Source organism: Lynx canadensis, chromosome B2 (assembly GCF_007474595.2).
Source record: "Lynx canadensis isolate LIC74 chromosome B2, mLynCan4.pri.v2, whole genome shotgun sequence".
Taxonomy (NCBI): Eukaryota; Metazoa; Chordata; class Mammalia; order Carnivora; family Felidae; genus Lynx; species Lynx canadensis.
Genome location: NC_044307.1, coordinates 143,784,420 through 143,792,311, shown reverse-complemented (window position 1 = coordinate 143,792,311; position 7,892 = coordinate 143,784,420).

The following is a 7,892-nucleotide window of genomic DNA, read 5'->3' as shown; positions in this document are numbered from 1 at the left end:
CTGCGTTTGGTCCAAAGTGAGTAAGGTCAGTCTTACAAATCCTGTGTCATAATTTCCTCATTACTGAGTTTTTCGTTACTGAGTTTGACTGCTCTTTGGGGCAGCAGAAGTCTTAAAGCATTTTTTAACGAAGGGACAGAATGGTCCATAATGCCTTACAAATCTGAAAGCATAAGTAATTACCTTGAAAGACAATGGACTTAGCTGGGTACAAGGTGCTCCAGCACTTTCCCCCGAAAACTATTATATGCTGTTTAATTGCCTTCTGATGTTGAGTGTTGCAGATAAAGCCTAAGGCCAGAGGGATTTTTATTCTTGCAAAGGTAACTTGCTTCTTTTTGCCTAAATGCTCATAAGATATGTTTCCTATATGCTTATATAAAAATTGTTGCTATTAGTGTTTCTTAGAATGCAGTGAACCCTCTTGATCTGTGTGTTTAGGAAACACTTGTTAAATTAAGTCTTTGGTTGTTGCTTCGATCTTCCTACAGGGATAGGAATCAGAGGTTGAATTGTTATCACCTCCCATGCTGGGTCAATATTTTTTATCTTTTCCTCTAGATTCTGGGAACCTTCCTCAGGGTAGTTCTTTAAATCGCTGATTTGACATTTGACAACATCCTCCAGTATGTAGATCTGAATTCTGTTACTGTGTCTTTACTTTCCCTTTAATCCGTATTTCTTGACACTCTGCCTTGAGCTCTGGTTCAGACATGATGAGCTCTCAACTCCTCAAAATTCTAGGCATCCTCTCATCTCAAAGGCTCCACATGTGGTATTCTCTTCCCCCCTCACTGCACCTGGTGAATTTCATGTCTCTCCTCTTCCTCCTCTCCCTCATCTTCCAAGAAGGGAAATAAATCCACACCTGGATTTTCCAGCAGACACAGCATCATCATTGCCTCTGGACTCACTCTACCTATACCTGGGTGCATTTGAAATCTCCTTATCAAGCTGCAACCAGCCTGCTATGCACAACTCCTGTCCCCTCTCCCCTTGTCTACACCCACTACGTCCTTCCAGACAGAAATGGGACACACTATGTCTTTGCTGCCGTAGGTATTTCGTTCAAGGCTGGAAGACTTTCCCCTGAGTCAATGCCATTTTAAACCAGGAGTCCCTGACACTGTCTTTTAAACAAATCACAGGGACAGGGACATTATCAGATAATTTCAAGAAGTACTCTTGAACGCACTTTAGAAGCCTTAGTTATGTCCATATATTATATTAGAGATTCTTATCGAAGAGACCTAAATACATAAGAATATGCACAAACAGCTAAGGCATATATACAATAAAGCACAATTCCACCAATGTTATTAATATTTTTAGATATCTGGTAAACTGTATGGAGAAGGGGGAAACACCAGCCTCCCAGGAAAGAGAATGGTCTCTACTTTCAAGATGTTTCAAGATGTTTCCCTTTTGGTAGGCAGGGGACTTACCTACCAGTGTCTCCATCTCTTGCATTTCAACATCATCTCAGGGCTGAGAGATTCCATTCATTCAACATATGAACATGTCTGAAAACTTGCTTCTGCTTCCTGCTAAGGGAATTGAGGTTGCAAGAATTTATTTCCGGGTAAAATTTTACAGATAACTAAAGTGACTTGTGATTAACTAATACATATGTAGAAAAAACATTCAGTAATGGTTCTAGTTAAGACTTTTTTTGTTAAAAGCAATTAGCATATTTGTTTGGATTGAAAAGAAGCTAAATATATACATCTAGCAAGGACACTTCATAATATTGGTACATATGTTCCTGAAGTCATATAAAAATAGGTTTTTAAATTAACACATATTTCAGAGCACAATTCCTTTTTGAAGAATTACATTGTGAAATTTTGTAAATGAAGATTTCTTTTGAAAAATTATAACTATCTTTTTATTTTGGGTGAATTTTTTTTTAATCTTTCATTTCTTTAAATTAGGTGTGCCTATCCCTTTCTCTTAACACTTTATAGTGTGAATTTATTGAAGAAAAAGATAATAATGTAAAGTGTCTACTTTTAAAAATTAAAGACCCTAGGATATTAGACTGTTTCAGGACATTTGGGTTTTATCATTTTTTTTTAATGTGAAGGCTAGTATTAACTGACATTGGCTTTCATAAATTTGAAATCCACGCTCTTCACCAAAATCAAGGTAATTCTATAGCATCTACTTCTCCAGCTCTGCCTTCTAACCTTCTCAACCTATAGGATGTTGTCACATGCACCTCTTACAACCTTCGTAATATCAAAATGTTCCTTATTAAGTAGAGGAAGCAAGTTGAAGCCAAAGAAAAGAAAGACATCAGGCAGAAGCAAAGAAAAGAGTAGAGGTGCAGACATTCAAAGCCCCCCCCCCATCACCCACCCCACAGCACCACCATTCCTGAAGTCACATGAGCTGTCCTTATAAACTTCAAAACATTCCCTTCTTGGCAATCAAATCCCAACTGGGTTTCTCCCATCTGCAAACGAGTCTTCACTAATACAACTGCGTTATGTAATACCTATCTTGTTATAAAGTTGGGCATAAACAATTTTTATAATTTTTAATCTTATATTCACATAGCACCTCACAATTGTTGAAACACTGCCATTCACACTGTCTTCTGATATGTAAAAATAATTGGGTGAGATGGGTAAAGCAGAATCTACTATCTCTGTTAGTTTAAAATAACAACAACAACAAAAAATGTTGTCTTTACCAGTAAGACAAAGAACATTCAAATTCTGCCTGAGGTCACACAGCTAGCAGGTGCGAAACTGGAGCTGGGCTCAAGTCTTCTGACTCTACATCCAGGGCTCTAAACCCACACTCCGGTCTGCAGATTCCTAGCCTGCTGCTCAGTGCGCTACTCCACACTCAGGCACACATGTCGAATATGCTACAGAGACTGGCTCTTTAAAGGAAATCTTTCCACAACTACTTTCTAACTGGTCTATTTTGTAAATGCGATTTTGTAAAATAGCATCTCCTTAATGCAAGGTATAACTTGTACAGCTATTTACTTACTAAAAACTAATAAACAATTAGCGACACCTTGTGGCAAAAACATATTAATTCGTGTGCTACAACCACCCATTTTCACTTGACAGGCTTGTCCAAAGGCCTTATTAAGTAGTTAAGACAACAGCAAAAGTTCTGGAAAGAATAATCTAAGGTTATAGATTCTCCTCATAACTAGATCTCTCTTCAAATTACACTACTTGGGCTTTAGTCCCCACTCCACAAAAACTGCTGTTATTGTCAAGTTCACAGACGCCTTCCGTGGACCCAACGGTTACTTCTCACTTTTCATCTTACTTAAGCCCTCACACTATTTGACCAGGTTGAGCCCACTGCTCCTGAAACGTTGGTCTTGAGCAACACTACACTGTCTTCTTCTTACCTCTAAAGCCTTTCAAGCCCTCCCAGTGCTCACATACCAAATGTACGTATATCCCTGGCCCAACCTTTCTACTGAACTCCAGACTCACATCTCCAACCTACCAATTTGACGCATCCATTTGATGTCCAATAGCATCTCATAATTAACATACCCCAAGTGGGATTCTTGATTTCTTACTTCTTCCACCCCATCGACTACATTTCCATAAATGACATGATTATCACGTTATTCTGCTCAAGTCCAAAACTTAGTGGTCATCTATTATTCCTTTATTCCTCCCCCTCTATCTAATCAACCAGTAAGTTATCTAGATCCATTCTCCAAAATGTCCCCAAATGCACCCCTTCTCTCCATTTTCCCTACGATCACCCTAACTCAGCTGCACCACCTTCCTGACTAGTTTTAGTCTTCACCTCTTACAATCCATTCTTCACATAGCAATCAGTGATCTTTGTAAGAGAACTCAGAATGTATCATCTTCCCACCTTAAAAACCCTTGAATGGCTCCCCATAATCCAATCCTCCCCATTCTGTAAGGCCTTACCTGATTGGATTCCTAGCTACCTCTAAAAACTCATTTCCAATCACTCTCCCCTTTGCTCTCCAAGTCCTGGCTACACTGGCCTTCTGTTACGTAAACATGACAGCTGTGCTCCCGCCTTCAGGACAACACACTACCCATTCCCTTCTGCCTGCATTGGTCTCCCCAACTTGATGTGGTTGGCTCCTTCCTAGGGCATACAGATCTCAGGTTAAACACTGCCTTTGCAGCCTTTCTCTGCAGTTGGGGTAAAGGGGCTGCTTAGGTACCCCCTATCCTACCTAACATCCTGTCATGTTTTCATCGCAGCTTTTATCGTTCTATGAAACTTCTTTCTCTTTTTCAATTCATTTGCCTACTATGTTTCCCTTCACTAGAATGTAAGCCCCATCTGTCCCTAGATTTTACTGAAGTGCCTAGAACATGGAAGGTGCTTGATATTTGTTAAATAAGAGCTGTCGTAGGTTCTCTCTCACACTCTCTTACTATGCTTAGAAATAGTTCAAAAACTATGGCCATTCAACTCATTTTCACACTCTAAACAGAGAGGCTCCCTCTTCTCTTCCTTGGATAAACCCTGCACGTGTGCTATTCACTCATTCATTTGTTCACTCAATAAACTATTAGAGGCAAACATTAAGCCATGTGGTAGGGCCAAAGACATGAATAGGACCCAATTCCTATACTCAAGAAACTTGTGGTCTAGTTGTGGAGGCAAACATGGTGACAAGTTGTTATAAAAGCCGTGTGGCAAATAAAAGATGGAAATAGGATCAAGGACTACGTAAGCCCCAGTTACAGGCATCAGAAATGTGTTTGTGGAGAAAAAGACTGGAGCTGTGGCTTAAAGGATGAGCAGAAAATCGACCAGAAGGGATAAAGGGAAAGTATAAATCATAGAGGCAGAACACACAAAGTCAGCACAGCAGGACTGCAAAGGTTCAGCTACTCTGGGGGAAAAAGCACAAGGAGAAACCAGCGAGATCTGAGCTAGGAAAAAGAGGCAGTAACGAGGTAGAGAAGAGCCTACAGCACGCTTACAGAGCTTGAACTCACAGGGCAAAGTGGTTACAGAAATGTTTGAGGAGGGAACTAGCAGGATCAGAGATGCATTTCAGTTACATTTTGTGGTTGCACAGAAGAGCCAGCTCAGGCTGTCTGGATCAGGTCAAGGCTAGTATAAACAGTAGGGATGCAAAGAAGAGGTCTCAGAATCAAGACAATTTAGGAGGTAAAATGGGCGGGGCTTGGTGATTATTGGGGATACGGAGAATGAGACACAGTGGGGGAAAGAAACATAGCAAGAGATGATTAAGTGTAGGAAGATAATGAACATCATATGTTGATACTTCAGTGTATAGGTTCTAGAATCTGGCAGATAAGGGTTTAAATCTGTATTGTCACTTACTTGCTGTATGACTCTGTAAGTTACTTTAACCCCTTCAAGCTTTGGTCCCCTTATAAGTAAAAATAATATGAGAACCTACCTCACAGGGTCATTGTAAGAACTAAGTGAAATCATATATGTAAAGTGCTTAGTGCAGTGACTGCTTTATCAGAAACACCTATTAATTATTAAGGGATTTGAAAATTATTATGTACCTACCTGCATCCAGGGTACATCTGTGGTCATGTCTACCTTTTCTCCTATTATAATGGATGAAACGTGCATGATTCTAGGCAAGGCCAACCCTTCTAACTGTGCACAAGAACCCATTTTTTCTGGCCTACATCAGCCCGTCAATTCTTGGCTCTCGGCCCTCCATAGTCCATTCTGCCCTCTCTAGTCACTCCTATGAGCACCCATATACACTGTCAACTCTCCCATTAAAAAATATAAAACTTTCTCTTGGCCCAATTTCTCTCTGGCTACCACCCTGGTTCTTTCTTTTCCTTTGCAGCAAATCTCCCTGAGTCACTCTCTCTCTTCCCACTCTCTTCAAAATACGGAACTCAACTTTCTCCTCCCTAACTCCATCACAAGCACCCTTTGCTTAATCACCAATGATCTCTATGTTGCCAGATCCAATGTTCACAGCTTGCTTGATCCACAAATTGCATTAGCCATACTTACTTCTCCTTGAAACACTTTTTTGGGGCACCTGGGTGGCTCAGTGGGTTAAGCGTCCAACTCATGGTTTCAGCTCAGGTCATGATCTCACGGGTCATGGGATGGAGCCCCACATCAGGCTCTGCACTGAGAGCATGGAGCCTGCTTCAGATTCTCTCTCTCCCTCTCCCACGCACTCTCCCTCTCTCAAAATAAATAAACTTTAAAAAAAAAAAAAAAGAAACACTTTCTTCACTTGATTCCTGGTGACCAGACTTTCTGCAATTTCTTCCATCTCTCTGACCATCTTTTTCCAGTATCCTTTGTTAGTTATTTTTCACATTTCCAGCCTCTAACTACATTCAAGGGCTCATCTGTCTTCTCTCTACACTCAGCAATCTCATCAAGTCACATGGCTTTAAATATCATCTTTATGCCATCAACCCAAAAATCCCTCTCTACTCTTGACCAATCCCCCTGAAGCCCGACTCCCATGTCAAACTGTCTACTCAATATCTCCACTTGGATGACTAACATGCTTTTCAAGATTAATGTGCCTAAAACTGAACTTCTAATGTTCCCTCCAAAACCTGCTCTTTCCCAGTGTTCCCTGTGTTAGTAAACAGAAACTCCATTCTTGGCATAGCTTCTGCCTAGGACTGAGTAGTAACTTGAATGAGACAACTCTCCTACAGGAATAACTGTTAAAGCTGAAAACAAAAACAAAAACAAAAACCACACAGGTAGTGTGAAGGCCCTAGAGAATAACCAAACCAGTGGACATGAGGGATTGGGATCCCAGGGAGAAAGAAAATACACAGGGACATGGAACTTCTCCATTGCTTTTCTTCCAGGGCATTTACAGAGTTCCAGAGAAGGGCATTTACAGGCAAGCCGAAAGCAATGGTCTAGCGATGTCAGATGTAGGGACATAGAAATTAGAGCTGAGAAATGCAGACAGAACTTGAAGGGACAAGATCCCCGACGAAGGTGGATCACAGAGAAGTAAGCCTGACAATTTGTTTGGTTTTTATCGGCATTTGCTAAATTCTAAGCTGCAAGGACACTAGAAATCAAGAAACAAAGGCGCTGCAGTGGCTAAAATGGTAAGCAGACTTTTCAATAACTTCACAGAGTTGGGAACACAAAAATGAGAGTTCAAGGGCCCCCAAAGATGGGGACCTGTTGAACACCCCAGGCTTTCTGTTGAGATTCCTAAAGGCCTGTGCTCTGGGATAAGGGCAAACCAGAAAGTAATCAGCCCTCCTAAAGCCTGAATTCTTGATTAAAAGTCATCTGCTCCTACTCTAATTGGGAGCTGGAATAAAATTACATCCTCTAGAAAAAGAGTACACCTGCCGGAGCACCTCTCTCTACACAATTTTTTTCTACACAATCTTCAACATTTAGTCATAAATTTTAGCATGATCTTTAACTCCTTTCTTTCTCTACTGCCCAATTTTTTTTCTTGTGACTTTTTATTGGGATATAAGGGATGGATTAGGAACGGTCTTGTGGGTTATGCTCCACCACGTAAATGTCCAATCTAATCTTCCTGGGATAACTTCTGGAGCTTTTTCTTGTTCTTGGAGCTCCTGCTCTTGCTGAAAGCAGCCCCTTCCAGCCCACTGCTGAGTGGCTCCTCCTTGGAAGAGAATTTCCTCTTTTTCTTGGGGAGGCTCCCATTTCCTGCCTCTTCAGCATCACTAACTGGTTCCTCTTTGGTCTAGTGCCCCATTTCTACTCCATCTGTTTCTACTTTCAAAATAGATTCAGGATCTCTCTGACCACATCTCACCCCTCCATTGCCTGGTCCCTGATCCAAACCACTTTCTCAGCCAGACTTACTGGTACTCTGCTTCTCTTTGCCCCACTTCAGCCTATTCTCAACCCAGCAGCTAGAATAGAAATGCTTTAAA